Source organism: Pinus tabuliformis, chromosome 9 (genome assembly GCF_031772625.1).
Source record: "Pinus tabuliformis cultivar Carrire ecotype Pingquan chromosome 9, CPIR1, whole genome shotgun sequence".
NCBI classification, from domain to species: Eukaryota; Viridiplantae; Streptophyta; class Pinopsida; order Pinales; family Pinaceae; genus Pinus; species Pinus tabuliformis.
This window is the reverse complement of record NC_142307.1, coordinates 1,350,640,862-1,350,658,996: the sequence shown is the minus strand read 5'-3', so window position 1 is coordinate 1,350,658,996 and position 18,135 is coordinate 1,350,640,862.

Sequence of the window (18,135 nt, the reverse complement as noted above, 5' to 3'; positions counted from 1 at the left end):
CCCACTATTGCACTGCAACTCAGTTACTGAGAAGTAAGTAACTGATCTCCCAACTGACCTCCCTGTTGGGCTAGAAAAATCCTCTGATGCTGAAGCTTCCTCTGCCACTCCATCCGCATCTGTCTCTACCCACTTAGCTAGTCCTGCTACTCCTCGTCAGGGCGCCTGTAGCAAGTTCTAATCAAAGAGGTTGGGTACCTCAAGGATCCTACCCCTATTTCAGCCTTCTTAGGACTATCACTCCACATCGCCCCACCTCTGACCTGGAGGTATGGGTGCAGGTGATCCCTCTGCCCACATGGCTCGAAATTTCCCCCTACTGGAGGTCTCTGCATGAGTGGATGCCTCCACTTGATCTCCTCTCGGCTTCTCTAGTTGTGGCTACTCCACAACCTCTTGAAGCTGCTTCACCAATTGTGGCTCCTCCACAATTGTCTGAAACTTCTTTTGGCACTGCATGTTGAGAGGTAATGTACTTTCCCTCTCAACCACCATGTCTCCAATAGTTTCCCTTCTCCTCAAGGCTTTGCATGCATCTTGAACCTCAAGAGCATACAGATTCTTCACTCATGAACCGATATGCTTCACCTGTCTCGTGGTGATGTGTCTAAGGAAAACCTTTCCCTTACTGAAGACTACATCATAGCCTTTGTCCTCCAGCATTGTGATCGATACCAAGTTCTTCTTCAGTCCTGGCACATACTTCACATTTGTCAAAGTAATGCGAGCTCCATGCTCCCTCTAAAAAGCAACCATACCTTCACCTAAAACACGGTACTTTCCATCATCGCCCATCTCTATGCACATCTGGAGGTCTTTCTCCTCCAAGGTACTTAACAAACTCTTATCGCTGGTCATGTAGAATGAGGCTCCATTGTTAAGAAACCAACCACAACTCATCATCGATGAAACTATGCATGCGATGAGGGTAAAATCCAATTCGAACTGAGAGGCCAATGCCTCACCTTTAGATCCTTCCTTGGATCCCATCTTGGATTTCTTCAATGGACAATTTGTTGCATAATGGCCCACCTCATGACAATGAAAGCATCGCACTTTCGATTTGTCAATCTTCTTCCCACCATGGGAAGAAGTTGATTTGGGATGAGAATCCTTCTCCTTCCCTTTCTTTGCCTTACTTGCTAAGGCACAATTTTCTTCATCCTCCTTGGATGAAGAACCATCTCTGGTGCTTCTCCTTATCTCCTCCTGCATCAGATCTGACCAAAGTTGTTCCCAATATGACAGTTTCTCTCTTCCATTTACCGAGTCTTGGTAGCTATGCTAGCTCTTAGGAATACCAAGGAGAGTAAGACTCACCATGTCATCATTGGCTATCGTGATCCCTACACTTCCAAGCTCATCCCTGCAGGTGGTGAGCTTGTTCAGATATGTAGAGATCGTGTCGCCCTTTTCACACTTGATTTTTCGAAGCTTGTCTTTCAGTGCCAACTTCCTCTGATCACTGTTGTTCTGATATAGATCCTTCAATGTTTTCCACATTGAAAACAGTGTCTCCTTCCCATGGAGACTCGAGACTATGTGGTCTCAAACTCCCTCCAGAAGAATTCTGCTCGCTCTAGCCACACATTTCTTCCATTCCGCCAATTCTTGGGCATTAGCAGTTGTTGGCTTGGGGAATTCTTGATCAATGAAGTCCTTCAAACCATTGTCCTTTAATACCGCTTCCATGTGATCCTTCCAGGCTATATAATTCAAGCTGCTATCAAGGGCATACTTGAGTATCAAACCGTTGAACGCCATTGGTGAAATTTGAGATGTGATAAGAATTTGAATTCTATAATCAGGAACTTCAAACTTCGAACTTCTCCCTTCTTTGTATATTGTTCTCTGATTTGATCACCTTTGCTCTGATAAACTTGGCTCTGATACCATGTAGAAATTCTCATTGTAGATCACCAGATGATGCAATATACTAAAGCAAAATACTTGATCTACTTCTACAAACAAACTTGCGGAAGCTTAAGCAAGATCAAATAGAACACATATAATAGAGAATGAGAAATCAATCGCACATGAATGCAAAAGAATACTTTTGGGAAAGCCTTAGCTAAAAATCCTGATCTCTGTATTATCATACAAGTGGAAATATCTCCGGATTACACAAAGCTTTAGCTCACAAGCTATCCATCTCTTAGTACAATCTCTCAAATGTTGCTCATAGACTGAAGAGGCACAACATATGCCTTCCTCTAGTCCTCCAAGCTTCCTATTTCCTTTCGCAGTTTCTCCTGGGTCCTCAAGCTGCCACCTGTGTGTAATTTACTCACACACTGCTCACTGACCTCTGAAATAACTGCGCAATCCTGAAGGAGATAATTCCTTCTGCATGGATGAGTTTCCTTTATAGGAAAATTCCTCCAACTGATAGTACATTGTCCCTTCCTCTGAGCTCAACTAGGTCTCTAACTGAACTGACATGCATGAGTTATTTATGAGAGAACATTCAGTTATCTGAAGTACACTAGTTACATGCATGCATGCATTAACTAACTGAACTCACAATCAGTTCCATAAATTGTCAGAACTAATCTAACTGGACTTAACTCATTTAACTGAGCTAACTAATTACAACTCAAAGTACAACTCATCCTGATCTCCTTAATTAAGGGATAACTTCCTCAATCAAAGGGATAACTGTTGCATGTCTTCACATAGACTTCATGTTTGATTTTGTCCAACTAATTAACTCAAGATGAATTAATTAATTATTTTTCAAACAACTATTAAGATCAAATTCGAATTTTAATTCTCAATTTTAGTTCAGGGACTAACTAAAATTGGAATATATCCCGAAATGCTATTTATAGAAATGCTATTTTTAGCATTTCTATTTTATCATTCCTTTTTGCTATTTCCAACACTGGTACCTGAAATGCTATTTATAGCATTTCTTGTTGCTATTTTCAACAAAAGAAGCATGATGTTTTCTCTTAGTTCAAGGAGTTCAAAGCCCTTGTAGAGAACTAATCAGGTGGAAATATCAAGACACTCATGTCTAATAATGGAGGTGGATACACCTCGAACGCATTGAAGGACTTTTGTTCACATGAGGGTATCATAAAAGAGTTGATATTTCTATACAGCCATTGATAAAATGGGGTTGCAGAGTGGAAGAATAATACCATTATTTGAGTGGGAAAGGTTATGTTACATGACTAGGATTTGTTTATGTTTATATGGGTAGAGTCTTGTAACACTACTATTTATTTGTAGAACTAGAGTCCACATAAAGTGTTGGGCAGCTTGACACCTGAGGAGGATTTCATAGGAAAGAAACCAAAATTTTCACACATTCACATATTTGGTTGTTTTGTATACATCCATGTTCCTTCATAAAACAAGACCATATTAGAACCTATAGTGGAGAAGATAATTATTGTGGGGTATAGTGAGACCTCGAAAACCTATAAGATTTACATTCTAACACTTAGGAAAATAGTGCTACACAGAGATGTGAATTTTGAGGAGTAGAGAGTTCTCAGGAGGTCTCGTAGCATAGATTCCTCTACATTGGAGTAGTGAGTTGAATGAGAAGGCGAAGCATGAGGAGTAGGATGAGGAGAAAAGGGTTCCTCTCTCTTAGGCTCAAATTTCTAGCACATAAAGGAAGAGGGCCATGTGGGTGAGAATATAATGAGAGATGCATAGGAATACATGGGTACTCAAAGATATTCATTTAGGCAGAGCGAGGCACCGCAAAAATATTCAAGTTATACGGCATTAATGAGTGAGTTGATTGAGGCCGAGCCTTCCAACATCTAAGAGGCATATGAGCATTAGGTGTGGATGGATACTATGGTGGAAGAGTATTCTTCCATCATGAAGAATAATTTTTTGCAGGCCATTCCATGGCCAAAGGAAAAATATATGGTTGGATCCAAAGAGTCTACAATATTAAGGATATTGTTGCATATGGCAGTGTGGAAAATTTTAATGCCTGATTTGTGGCTAAGGAATTTTCATAGAAGGAAGGAATTGACTACAATGAGACCTTCCCCCTAGTAGCCAGATACTCATCCATTATTGTAGTAATTTCTATTGCGACGTAGACGGATTGGAGGATTCACTAGATGGACATGAAGATGGTCTTCCTCAATGTTGTGGTCAAGGAAGAGATTGACATTAAGCAGTTAGAGGGTTTTGAGGTGCATTAGAGGGATTCCTGCGCATGTATATTCAATAGAGAGATGTATATACTCAAGAAGGCTCCTAGGGATTGGTATGCTAGGATTGATGGCCACATGTAGGGCATGGGCTTCACCAAGATTGAGGTAGACCCAAACCTATATTACATTTAGGTCAAGGGCGAGCCTCTCATTTTTGTGTTGTGTGTGGATGAATTATTTTTCACAGGTTACAAGAGGCTCATATAAGAATGCAAGAGGGTCCTAGAAGTAGAGTTCTACATGAAGGATTTAGTGTTGATGCATTATTTTATGGGATTGGAGATGTGGCAGAAGGATGGAGAAATATTCCTTGAATAGGGGACGTATACAACTGAGGTCATGAAGAAATACAGGATGACGGATTGTAGACTTGTGTCTATGCCACTAGTGACCAACTGGAAGAATATTGATGCTTCCAAATTAGAGGCAATCAACCATACATTATATAGATAGTTGATTGGCTCTCTCATGTACTTGGTAAATACTAGACCAAACATTTGTTTTGAAGTCAATACACGCATTCAGTTCATGGTAGAGCCAAACAAAGTTCACTGGGTGGTTGCAAAACATGTGTTGAGATACCTTCGAGGCATAGTTGATTATGGATTGAGATATAATCAGATGGATGGAGTGAAGCTAGAGGGTTACAACGATGTTGATTGGGCAGGAAATATAACTAATAGAAATAACACTTTTGGATGTTATTTTAGCTTAGGATTAGGAGCGGTTTCTTTGTTCAACATGAAGCAAAATTTAGTCGCATTAAGTTTTTTTTAAGCTGAGTACATGGTTTCTAGCTTGGTAGCTTATGAGGCAATATGGGTTTAGAAACTTCTCGTGAGACTCTTGATCAGGAGATGGAGCTAACTTTGCTTCACTATGACAATCAAAGTTGTATGAAGCTCTTAGAGAATCCAGCGTTTCATGACAAGTCCAAACACATTCAAATCATGTACCACTTCATTTGAGACTATGTAGAAGGGGACAATAAGGCTAAATTATTTACCAAGGGATGAGTAGGTAACATACATTCTAACCAAGGCTTTGATGAAGGGAAAATTTGTATTCTTTAGAGATAAGTTTGGGGTAGTGCAGAACACCTTCCTTGCCAACAAGGAGCGTTGAAAATATTGCTTGGAAGGTGATTCTGCATTGGTTAAGTGTCATGACGTGCAATGAATCACCAAAAATAACTCATGGTAGAATTAATTAAATATTTCCTATGTTTGGACCTTAGCCAAAGAATCAATATTTTTTTTTTTTTAATTTTACTGACCACTTTTTTTATAAAGTTAAGAGGTCAATGAAAGATTATTTCATGACAATTGATCTTAAGTGTGGAGGTGCAATCTCAACCCTCCATCACTTTCGAGATTAGATCAAAAAATTATAAAAGAGGGAAACGAGTTGTTGGATAGTTTAGTTCAATTTGGCACAAGTGTTGGAAATTCAACAGAGATAGGAATTCAAAGTTACAAAAAAGTGTGATCATCATAGAGGAAAAATTTAGGGGCAATGAGTGAGCTTGAGGAGGTCGAATTATCTAGGTCATACAGGTCGATTTAGAGGAGTAGAAACTTAATGTTTTGATAGGGCCAGGTTGGGAAAATCAATTTGGATAAAGGGGTTTGAGTTGTTGGGTGAATTTCATTGGGATATACAGGCCAAATTCCATTGGGTTGTACAACGAATTTGTTGGGTCTAAGGGCTGAAATTTTTTGGGTAAATTGTTGTTGTAATTTTCCCAGGAAAATATTTGTTGTAATTAATTTTGAAAATGAATAAAGATCCCAAGTTTGTTAGTTTTCCTTACGTTGGAGAAACTGTGTCTAAATTTAATTTCCTAGCTTAATGTTTGTTTATTTTTTCTTTGGAACCCATAGTATTTTTTGTTATAAAATTAGAGATTGAGGAAATTAATTTTATTTTCATTCTAAGAATTTTTATTAAATATTAAATATGATTTGGGTTCAAGAAATCTAACAAAGACCACATGTCCAATATGATATGTGTTGCTCTAATAAATTAATTTTAGAAAAATGAACTAAAATAACATACCTAATTTGGAGAGAAATCTTAATCCTTGATCTATGAATATTAGTATGAATATTTCAGCGTATTCCATAGTGGTTAAATCTCTATCATCCACCTAATAATGATTACTAATTAAATTAAAATTGTTCCTATTATAAAATAAACATACGTATCAACATAAACATATTTTTTATATTATTATATTAATTTGTTTAATCCAATGACTATACAATAACATATTAAAAAAATTAAAATTAGTGCTTAAATTTTAGACTATAAATTAATAAAGATATTTGAATTCTCATATTATTCATTCTCTTTACTAAATTATGAATAATTTTATGTTTTTTTTACCCCAATTCCATAACTTATGGCCTGATTGATAATGCAAATTTTCATTATGGTCTCATCTTAATAACATTGATTCTTTACATATTATATAGGCCGTACATTTTTTCCCAAGTAAACTCTATATATATAGTTAGTAAGACAAATATTTATTTACAATAGTACACAAAATACAACTTAAATTAAAAAAAAAAAAAAAAAAAAAACATAATTTTCTAGAAATTAATATAATACTATTCAAATTCATAAATTAAAAATTCAATTCTATTAACAAATAGAAATAAAATAATAATATTCCATACATACTAAATATTTTATGATTTTATTAAATGTTTATACATGTTGGATTCAAAATCAAAAGGCATTTATTGCATTGCAGGTAAGCTTCCATTTTTTTTAATCTTTCTAAATATAATTGGATCAAACTTCAATTATATCCAATCACATTCAAAATATTATATATATTTTAAAAAGTTTGTGTTATGAAAAATAAGAAGAGCATTTAGCTAACTCTTTAATAATATCATTAAAAGCAACTTATCAATGTATAATTATTTACAATATATTTTTCAAAACTTTTGTGTGAAGAAATATAAGAGCATTTATTTAATTCTTTATTAATATCAGTAAAAAATATTAATATAGCACGGGCATTGAAATTTTAAAATGATGTATTATATAGTATTTTGGCTTTTCAGTTATTATTATTTCCAGTGAAATTTCTCTATCATTTTTGTATGTGGTTCTTTCATTTCATAGGATTTATCAATTTATATGGTTGTCTATTTTGGTTGGTGAAATTGTAGATATGACCTATTAATTTATATACTTGTTTATTTTGATGGGTGGAATTGTGAATATAACATAAAAATATTAAGAAAACTATAAAAATTTAACAAAAATTCAAAAATAAACTACATTTTATTTATTATTTAAAAAAAAAAATCTAATATTTATAACAAGTTTAATACAAAATGAATATAACTATAAAAAAATAAACAACTCAATTCTAACTTTAAAAACTTCATAAGTTCAGGAGTGAAAGGACTCTAAGGCACTTCATTTGAACAATTCTCATTATCTATTTTTACATTCACACTCTAAATTCTTATCTAAGACATGAAACAAATAAAACACGACTAATGGTGAGTTTGACTAAGCTTTTCTCCCCAGGATCATATTTTTGACAAAAACATATTCACTAAATTGATTCCAACAACCCTATTGAGATAATTATCCAATAATCTCGTGATATATTAGAAAATTCAAACTTTCTTTTTATGTCATTACATATTAGTGACATCATGATCCATGATTTTGTTTAAATTATCTCAATAATCTCGTGATATATTAGAGAATTCAAATTTTCTTTTTATGTCATTACAAATTAATGACGGTATGATCCATGATTTTGTATTATTTATGTCTGTACAACAAAATTGTAAGAAAAACCATGGAGTTCATCTTAGATTTTGATTTTCCCTAGACCATAATCTAGGAAAAACCACCATCATATTAGGGCTACAAAACCCGATGCGGTGTCAAGCTCTGGGTTGGAAGTTTAAATGTTTTGTCCCGTTCATTATCACATTCTTCTTGTATTGGAATACTACTGTACCATTTGTCATTGGTGACTTCATTCATATTTACTATTTCATCCAATTTATGACATTGTCTAAATATGAAAAGAGATGAGGGTTATCAGCAAAATGAAATATAGTTGACTTGTGATTGTGGGTACCTTCAGATGTGAGGTTGGACAAAATTGGAGGTGGAGGCTTAGGTTTCCTGGTGGGGTGACAAAAGGGCACTATAGCCCTTGAATTCAACTTCTTAAACCCTTATTTCTTGATCATCTCCTACCAGTTTTCTCCTAACCACTATTTCTTTTCTTCGAGCCCTTAATTATGTTTTAGAATAGGTCCATGATATAATGATGAGAATATATCTGCTATAAAAATACTTTATTTCCTCTGTTCTTATCACTGAAACTTAGGTATGTAATTTAGAAGAACCAATTAACAATACCATCACATTTTCCAGTTAAATTTCCAAACCCAAGTGAGAAAATGCAATCATCATGCCTAGATAATCCAAATACAAAGTGCAAATTGAGATCAAATTACATCCTTGAGTTGGCCCCACAACCCTCCATTCACATAGTTATAAGTAAGGTCCTAAGGTCCTATAAAAATAACCTCAGTAAGGTCTTGAGAAGTTTACAAACTCCACACACACCTTTCTCTCAAGCTTTCATGAATTTCTTATAACCATTGATCGACATTAACAAAGAGGATTATGACCAGAATTAAGGATTGGTTGGGAATATAACCTATAAGAAGAGGAGCATAATGCATATATACTTCATGTACGAGGGAAACAATTAGAGGATTTCACATACATGTATATGATTTTTGTCCTAAAGGTGCTTCAACTAGGGCATCTTTCACCCTATGGGAGGCATTTCCTGAGACTTGACTCGACACTCGGATGGTTTAGATGCTTGCCCAACCTTAAGATATTGTGGGTTATTTTAGCATAGGTTTGGGATATTTCAAGATCAGTGTGGGTTGCTTCCTGGCCTTGAGTTGATGTAAAGATAAGAAAACGAAATAAGGCAATACATGTCTATCTATATATTGGTTGGAAGGATTAACAACTCCAAACCTTTATGATATCCATTCCAGAAACTTAATAAATTCAATTCTCATCTACTTGAGTCCATGCACCATATACACACCTTTTCCTACAAATCATTTAATTTCTCCCTACATCATAATTGAAATTAACTACCTCACCCATGGGTAGAGGCAACACTCATGCTAGATTGTAACATCTAAACAATGGCAAGGTTCATGTTTGACTTGGGTTGAAATAAGGTAGATTGCATCGCATGAATGTGGATGGTTCTCATCATTACAATTAAGACCTCTCACTACAATGTAATCATCATGCAAAGGGTGGATGGTATAGCTAGCCAGCTGGCAATGCCTTTAGTATATTCATTGCATTAAAAAGTACACATTTGGATAGATGGCATACACTTAATCTTGTTTAATCCATATATATATTTTGTAAATATTCAAAAAGTTTGTAATGTATGTTTGGTAACAATCCCATAGAATATATTTGTATTACAAATTGTTTTTTACAAATAAAAAGTACTTAATGTATACTAATCATTATGATGATAGGCTAATATTCTAGAATATCCTTAGTAGCATTCACAAATCAAAGTTTGAGATTTATCTCCAAAGTAGTTATGCCCTTTTTTTCTTTTTAATTAAATTGATTGATTAGGAAAACTTTCATATGAACAAGTGTCATATGAAATGAGTTATAGTTTTTTGGGCATGTGGTATTCATAAACCATGGTATTGACTCGTCGCATTGTAACAAATCTTATTTGCAAATTAAGAATCTCCATCGTAAAGTGAGGGTGAATCTCCATGGTTAAGAATCTTGATAAATTTTTTTCTAAAGGTATATATGTTTAACTTATATATTAATTATTTTTGTAATTAATGATAATAATAATAATTTAAAATAAAGTTATAATTTTTTTTTTCTATGATTTTTTTAGTTTTAGCAATGAGAGATGTATCATGAAGTAAATATTTCAATGCTTATCATTTAATTTATATGGCTACTCTAGTTTTTATTATACACACTTTATATGTGCTTTATTGTTATTGGGAAATCTAGTGTCCACTCAGATCTGCTAGTCCCACTAAGATTGGTAGCTATCTTAGAAACAAACAAACTAAAACCACTTTTGTTTTCCTTTATGAAAAGTAGATAAGAGTGGAATGAAGGACACCAACCTCAGTGTTGCACTTGGTTCCTTGCTTGATTCCTTTCCTTTCTGACAGATCCTTGCCACTTCTCCTTCGTCTACCCAGCTTCAAAGAGCACCTGTGGGATCAACGCAGCATAATACTATTGAAGAACAGAGATCTTCAATCATAAACAATATAGGACCAGATGTATATTGACCACACAAATGCATATATCATCAAACATACAAGAATGTGGAGGAAAACTTGAATAGCTTTATTAATAATCAAGAATAGCAAAGAGGATTACAACCAATTGTTCTGACCCAGTGTCATCCTCCAGCATGAAAGCCCTTCTTTCACCTCATGAAAAGCTTAGATCACCCAACACTATGATATTCCAACAAGAAACCAACAACACTTCCTTACAAGATACAAAATTCCAGCCTCTGGATCTCTGGGATGAGGGATCCATATATAGATGATTGCAGGGGGTGAGTCAGCTTCTAGGATTCTGATTAGTGTCCTTTCTTTGATAGTCCTTGATTCCACTTGGATATTGATGATCTCTTACTCATCCCTGGGCGAATTCAGAGAGGCAAGTGTCATAGGAGAAGTTTCTGGAAGATTCCATGATCATCCACCTCGCAAATTGACTCTGCCATTTGTCCACTCTCGACCATCGCACCCCATAGAAGGGCTTTTCAGTATGCATCGCACCTCCCGTGTGAATTTAGGTGGGATGCATCGCACTTTGACCATGGAGCAGGTGAGATGGTCTAGTTTTGACCAGTTCTGAGTAGTTTTTCATGGAGAACTTCTGGGAGATGATGCAATCAGCTGACCTTGTTCCTTTAGGGGATGGAACAACACTTTTAGGGACTTAGGAGCCCTTGGTTTATGGACATGTTGAATGGGGTTGCAGTGCCCAAAAATGTCTATAACGTTTATAGTTATCTCATATATAAATTAACTAGCACAAAATAGTTGGTAAACATGGATATGCATCAATCCATGATAAGCATCAAAATACTTGTCCCATAATACATCTCACATTGCCTAGATTAAAAAAATTAATAAAGATTAATTAAATTATAACTTTTTTTATACTTAATGTATGAGTTAAACACATATATATTTTTAAAAACATGTAAAAATATTATTAACTATGGAGATTCACCCCCACCTTACCATGGGAATTCTTAACTTGTAAATAGCTCTTGTCACAATATCATGGGATGATACTACAACTTATTAATATTGTTGAACATATAACTTAGAAGGTGATTATGCATTGGTAAAGTGCCATGACATACAATGAATCACCTAAATTCTCTCATAGCAGAATTAAATAAATATGTCCCAAGTTTGGACCTTAGGCATAAAATCAATAATTAATTTGATTTCATTGGCCATTTTATTATAAATTTAAGAGGTAAATGTGATTGTTGATCTCAAGTGTGGAGGTGCAATCTCAACCCTCCATCACATTGGAGATTAGGTTAGAAAATTATAAAAGAGGGAAATGGGTTGTTGGAGAGTTCAGTTCAATTTGGCACAAGAGTTGGGCATTTAGCAAAGATAAGAAGTCGAATTTATAACAAAGTGTAATCAACACAGAGGAAAATTTCAAGGGCGGTGAGTAGGCTTGAGGAGGTTGAATCATTCAGGTCGTATTGTTGATTTATAGGAGCAAAAATAGAACGATTTGACAGGGTTGAGATGGAAAATCAATTGAGATGAAGGGTACCAAGTTTTTGGGCCATATAGGCCAAATTCCATTGGGTCATATAACTAATTTTCTTGGTTGAAGGTCTAAATTTTTTTTGGGTAAATTGTTGTTGTAAATTCCTAAGAAAATATTTGTTGTAATCAATTTTTTGAAGTTGAATAAAGAACCCATGTTTGTTGATTTTCCCCACATTGGGCTTTCCAAGGTAAAGATTGCATCAAATATCTTTAATTCACTGGTTTAATTCTTGTTTATTTATGTTGTGCATATTGAGTTAGGAACCCATAGTATTTCTTATTCTAAAATTTCAGATATGAGGAAATTAATTTTATTTCTATTATAATAAATTTTATTGAACATTAAATCTAACCTGGGTTTAAGAAAACTAACATGGTATTAGAGAAATAGTCTTCGAGTACAAAACCAGGGGAATTTGAAACAATGTTTTAAACTAAAAAGAGTGTGAGTCTTCAACAAGAAAGTGTTTAAGGGTTTACTCGACCATGGATACTAGCGTTCGATATGAAGATAGATTAGTAGGTTCCTTGAATTATCTTCAATGGAGGGTTCAAATCACAACCATTCTTAAGGAGAATAAACTATGGAACTTCGTCAACACCATAGTTGTTCCACTAGTTTCAAATACAATAGCCCTAGACTTGCATGAGGTAAAAGAAGAAAGGGTGCAAAGGATAATTCTGGATGGAGTTAAAGGTCACCTTATCCCACATCTTTCTGAGAAGAAGACAATGAAAGAAATGTGGGATGCACTCACCAAGATTTTCCAAAGCAACTATCAGAGTTGAAATATGGTACTAAGGGACGAATTACTCAACACAAGCATGTCCAAGGGTGAGGGTGTAGCTTTCTATTTGACTAGGATCACTCAACTATGGGATGATATAGTGGTTGTAGGAGAAATTATACCTGAACCAGAACTGGTGCATAGAGCCTTGAATGGCTTTACGAACTAGTGGGATGTGTTTATCAAATGAATTGTAGGTAGAAAAAACCTTCCCACTTAGGAAATAATATGGGATGATTTCATTAAGGATTATATAAAATAAGGAGCTCAACAAAGTGACTAGAAGAATAAATTTGATGAGGAAGAAGAAGAGAATATTTCCCTAGATAGTAAGGGTAAGATGAAGGCAAAGAAAGGGCCAAGTAAAGAGTCAAATTTTAAGGGAGAGAAAAAAAAACTCAATAAGATAAATTGTTTTTCTCATCATCATCCAAGACACTTAGCTAGCCAATTCCCTAACAAGAAAAAGAGGAAAGAAAAGAAAAAGGTTGTTGCTATAGCTCAAGTAGATGAATTTGCAACCAGATTCGAAAATGATTTTTCACTCATTTCTTGTCTCTCGATTTCAGTAGCCACCAATGTGTAGTATATTGATAGTGGGGATTCTTTCCACATGAAAACAGTGAAGGATTAATTCACCAACTTGAAGGATAAATAAATGGACTTATACATAGGACTTGGGGACAATGCCAAGTATAAAGAAGTTGGAGTTGGCATTGCCAAGTTTCAAATGGAGTCTGGTATATACTTACTATTGGAAGATGTGTTAAATGTTCCGAGAATGACCAAAAATATGATTTATGTTTCTACTTTGCAAGACAAGGGTTAAATTGTGACCTTTGAGGGTGGCAAGGTTTACATTCGATGTAAAGATTCTAGGAAAACCAACTAGGTAATAGGAGTTAGAAAAGGGAACATGTTCATACTTCAGTTTGCACCAACACAAGAATTGTTGAGTGGAATTTAAGATTTGGGCTAGTTATGCCACAAGTGGGTGGCTCATTTACACCATGGAGCACTCAATGTACTTAAGGATATTTTGGCAATACTGCTAGAGTTAAAGGTCCAGCAACATGATATGTGCAAGGGATGTGCATTGGGAAAGTATGCTAAGACAACCTTTCTGAGAAACGATACTAAGACCAAGAGACTATTAGACCTAATACATTCAGATGTGTGTGGGTCCATGTCAGCAGTGTCCTTAAGTGGATACCACTATTATGCGATCTTCATAGATGGCTTCTCCAGGAAGCCCTGGGTATACTTCTTCTAAAAGAAGCATGAAATTTTCTCTCAATTCAAGGAGTTCAAAGCCCTTGTTGAGAACCAATCAAGTGGAAAGATCAAGACGCTCGGGTCTAATAATAGAGGCAAGTACACCTCGAATGCATTCAAGGACTTTTGTGCACATGAGGGTATCATAAAAGAGTTGATATTTCTATACAACCATCGATAAAATGGGGTTTCATAGTGGAAGAATAATACCATTATTGGAGTGGGAAAGGTTATGCTACATGACTAGGAGTTGTTTATGTTTCTATGGGTAGATTCTTGTAACACTATTGTTTATTTGCAGAACTAGAGTCCACATAAAGTGTTGGGCAGGTTGATACATGAGGAGGATTTCGCAGGAAAGAAGCCAAATTTGTCACACATTCACATCTTCGGTTGTTTTGTATACATCCATGTTCCTTCATAAAAGAATACCATATTAGAACCTATATTGGAAAAGAGAATTATTGTGGGGTATAGTGAGACCTTGAAATCCTATAAGATTTACATTCTAACACTTAGGAAAATAGTGCTACACAAAGATGTGAAGTTTGAGGAGTAGAGAGCTCTCAGGAGGTCTCGTAGCATAGATTCCTCTACATTGGAGGCTTAGGATAAGGAAAAGCCAAAGATAGAAGAAGTGTAGAATCCTCAGGATACCGTGACACAGAGTGGTGAGCTGAATGAGAAGGCGAAGCAGGAGGAGTAGGCCGAGGAGAAGAGGGTTCGTGTCTCTTAGGCTCAAAACTCTAGCACATAAAGGAAGAGGGCCATGTGGGTGAGAAGATAATGAGAGATGCATATGAGTACATGGGTACTCAAATATATTCATTTAGATAGAGCGAGGCACCACAAAAATATTCAAGTTATACGACAGAAATGAGTGAGTTGATTAAGGCTGAGCTTTCCAACATCTAGGAGGCATATGAGCATTAAATGTGGATGGATACTATGGTGGAGGAGTATTCTTCCATCATGAAGAATAATTTTTGGGAGGTCATTTCATGGCCAAAGGAAAAATCTATGGTTGGCTCCAATGAGTCTACAAGATTAAGTATATTCTTGCATATGGTAGTGTGGAAAAGTTTAAGGCTTGATTTGTGGCTAAGGGGTTTTCATAGAAGGAAGGGATTGACTACAATGAGACCTTCACCCCAGTAGCTAGATACTCATCCATTAGGGTAGTAATTTCTATTGCAACCACTAGTACAAAATGGCTAATTAGTTACTAAAAAAGGACTAAAATTTGCATATAAATGACTATTTTTCGGTTGATGACCAATAGTAGCTAATTTACAGTATCTTATAACATGATCAAATTTTAGTCATTTTTAGCTTAGTCATTAATTGGTTGTCTCAATTTTATTATCTAGTAGTATATTTAGTCATAAATTTGGTCATAAATTTAGTCATTAATTGCCACAATTAATGACCAAATATACAACAAAATATATTACTAAATGATCACCCAAGAAAACCAATTAATGACTAAAGAAATATGACCAAAATGTTGGTTGTGTTATAAGATACTGTAAATTAGCTACTAATAGTCATATATATGCAAATTTTAGTCATCGTTTGAAACCAATTAATGGCCAAAGAAATATGAATAAAATTTAGTCGTGTTTTAAGACACTGTAAATTAGCTACTAATAGTCATATATATGCAAATTTTAGTTGTCATTTGTAATCACAAATTTATCATTTGCAGTAGTCATTTATCTTTTTTTGGTAGTTTCACATTCATTATATAAATGACTACTTTAGTAGTTTATAGTTGTTTCATTTGCTTTCATTAACAACCATTACAAGCAACTAAAGTCGTATATTCATTTTATTTTTGATCATCATTAATCAACCTAAACTACTAATTCAGTAGTTTTAGATTGATTTTATGCGTTCATTATTAATCAACATAAATTAATTAGTATGATTTTGCAACTAAATTAAAAAAAATGTCATACAATGTACATGTTAATCTGATATGAAAACGCAAAGTTACAAATGTTAATTATAATAATAGATACTATCAAGTGCAACTATAAATAATTTCAACCATGAAAATTATATTATATAAAATGTCAAGTATTACAATGAGTTTCCAACTTAATATTGGTTGGAGTAAAATTTACACATGAAATATTGTTTCGACACTTCAAAACATTATCATTTTGTTGTCAAGGCATTGCAGGTGAATTCACCAACTATGAGGACTTGACGATCAATCTCTGTGTGTGTCTTATGTGGGATATTGGGTCTACAAGTACCACTAGACTAGTTCTCTTCTCTCTCTCTTTAATTTGGATTTTATCACTCTAGTGTTAATGTTCTCATCTTTCTTCAATTCCTGCTTCTTACTGTCAATACTGAATTCATTTTCTAAAAAATAAAGAAGATACAATGCAGAGTATAAGACGTAAAAGACGATGAACACTGGAATATAAAATAAAGTAGACTATAAAGGATTTATATGATATATATATACCTTAACATCAACAATATTGTCAATGCCATTTTTTCCCATAAAAGTAAGAAACTCGAACAAGTTTTCTTCATTTGGGAGATAATGGCCATTATGTGGCTAGATGACCTGTATAAACAAAGAAAATAAAACATCACCATAGAAAATAACACCTTAGTAAAATTAGTATTCAACCTTTAAGGAATGCTAGGCATAATCATGCCAACTAAGTTACATGCTAAAAATCTCAAGTTGTAGATTACTTATACAGTGTGGGAGTGCAAACAAAACTCCTAGAAAAAAGCCAAAGCTAAGTCTAGAATAAAATGAAATGAAGTAAAAAGGATACAATAATAGGATAGCCTTGTATAAATTTATATAAATGGATAATGTAGAAGTCTAAGTGAATAAGTCCAAGGTTGGAGGTCGATGATGTCAAGAATGCCCAAGTTTGATGAGCATTTCTTCAGATAAGAACTACTATTTGGGTCCATTATCACATATGAATAAGCCAACTAGTCTATATCAAATTATTAATGTTTTGCTTATATTTATGGATCACTACAATATAAGTGGATAAATTTCAAAGATAATTCCCTTCCCATTGTGTTCCTGACTTGTGGTACAATATATTAGCTGTGATTTGGAGCAAAATTCCAACATTGAAGATATGTAGCAATCACTACTAGTAATCCCCCAAATAGGATTATTTTAGAATGTAACTTTCAAATTCCAGTTGCTATATGATTCTTGAATGGAAAATTCACACTGAATTCCAACACCAAAATTCCAATTTTAGGGAACACTTGTGGCCATCCTTAATCACTCAAACTCAAAACATCAGTGATCATTATAATGAAAAGATAAAATAAGAGTAGTTTTGATTTGTTTTGCATATTTACATGAAAAGCACCAATAATTTTCTCATGTTTTCCATACTTGTAATTTCCAAGGTATAAGACATCAATTGATCTTTTACAACAAATAATTGATTCAATACAAACAAGAATTTAACATATTACAAAAATACCACCAATGTTTGATCCTCAATTAATTCAAACTAGTTAGCACAAAAACTTCAAGAAAGAGAAACAAGTGGAAATAACAAATCCATCAATAATAAATCAAAAAAGGATAAGAGTTTTGTTGAAGCTTGATAAACAACTATAAATTATATTGACAATCCACTGCAACTAATGGTCTTATTCAAAGAGAAATACTACCTAGAGAACTCATCTTTGAAATTATTTGCTTGATCCATAAAGCTTTTTGATATCCTCAAAACATAATTCGCATTCAATATTTTGGGTTTCTGAATATTCCCAAAGGCCTTGCCAAATGAAGTTGTGAATTTCATTGATTTTCATAAAATGCTTCTTGTACTGAAAAAATATACTTTGACCATGTGATAGATAATTCAATCAAGTCAAAAATTGTGTACAATATTTCTTAGAAGACTTCATGTTGAAAGGAAAACTTGCATATTTCGAATAGAAAAAGAATGTTAATAGAGATGG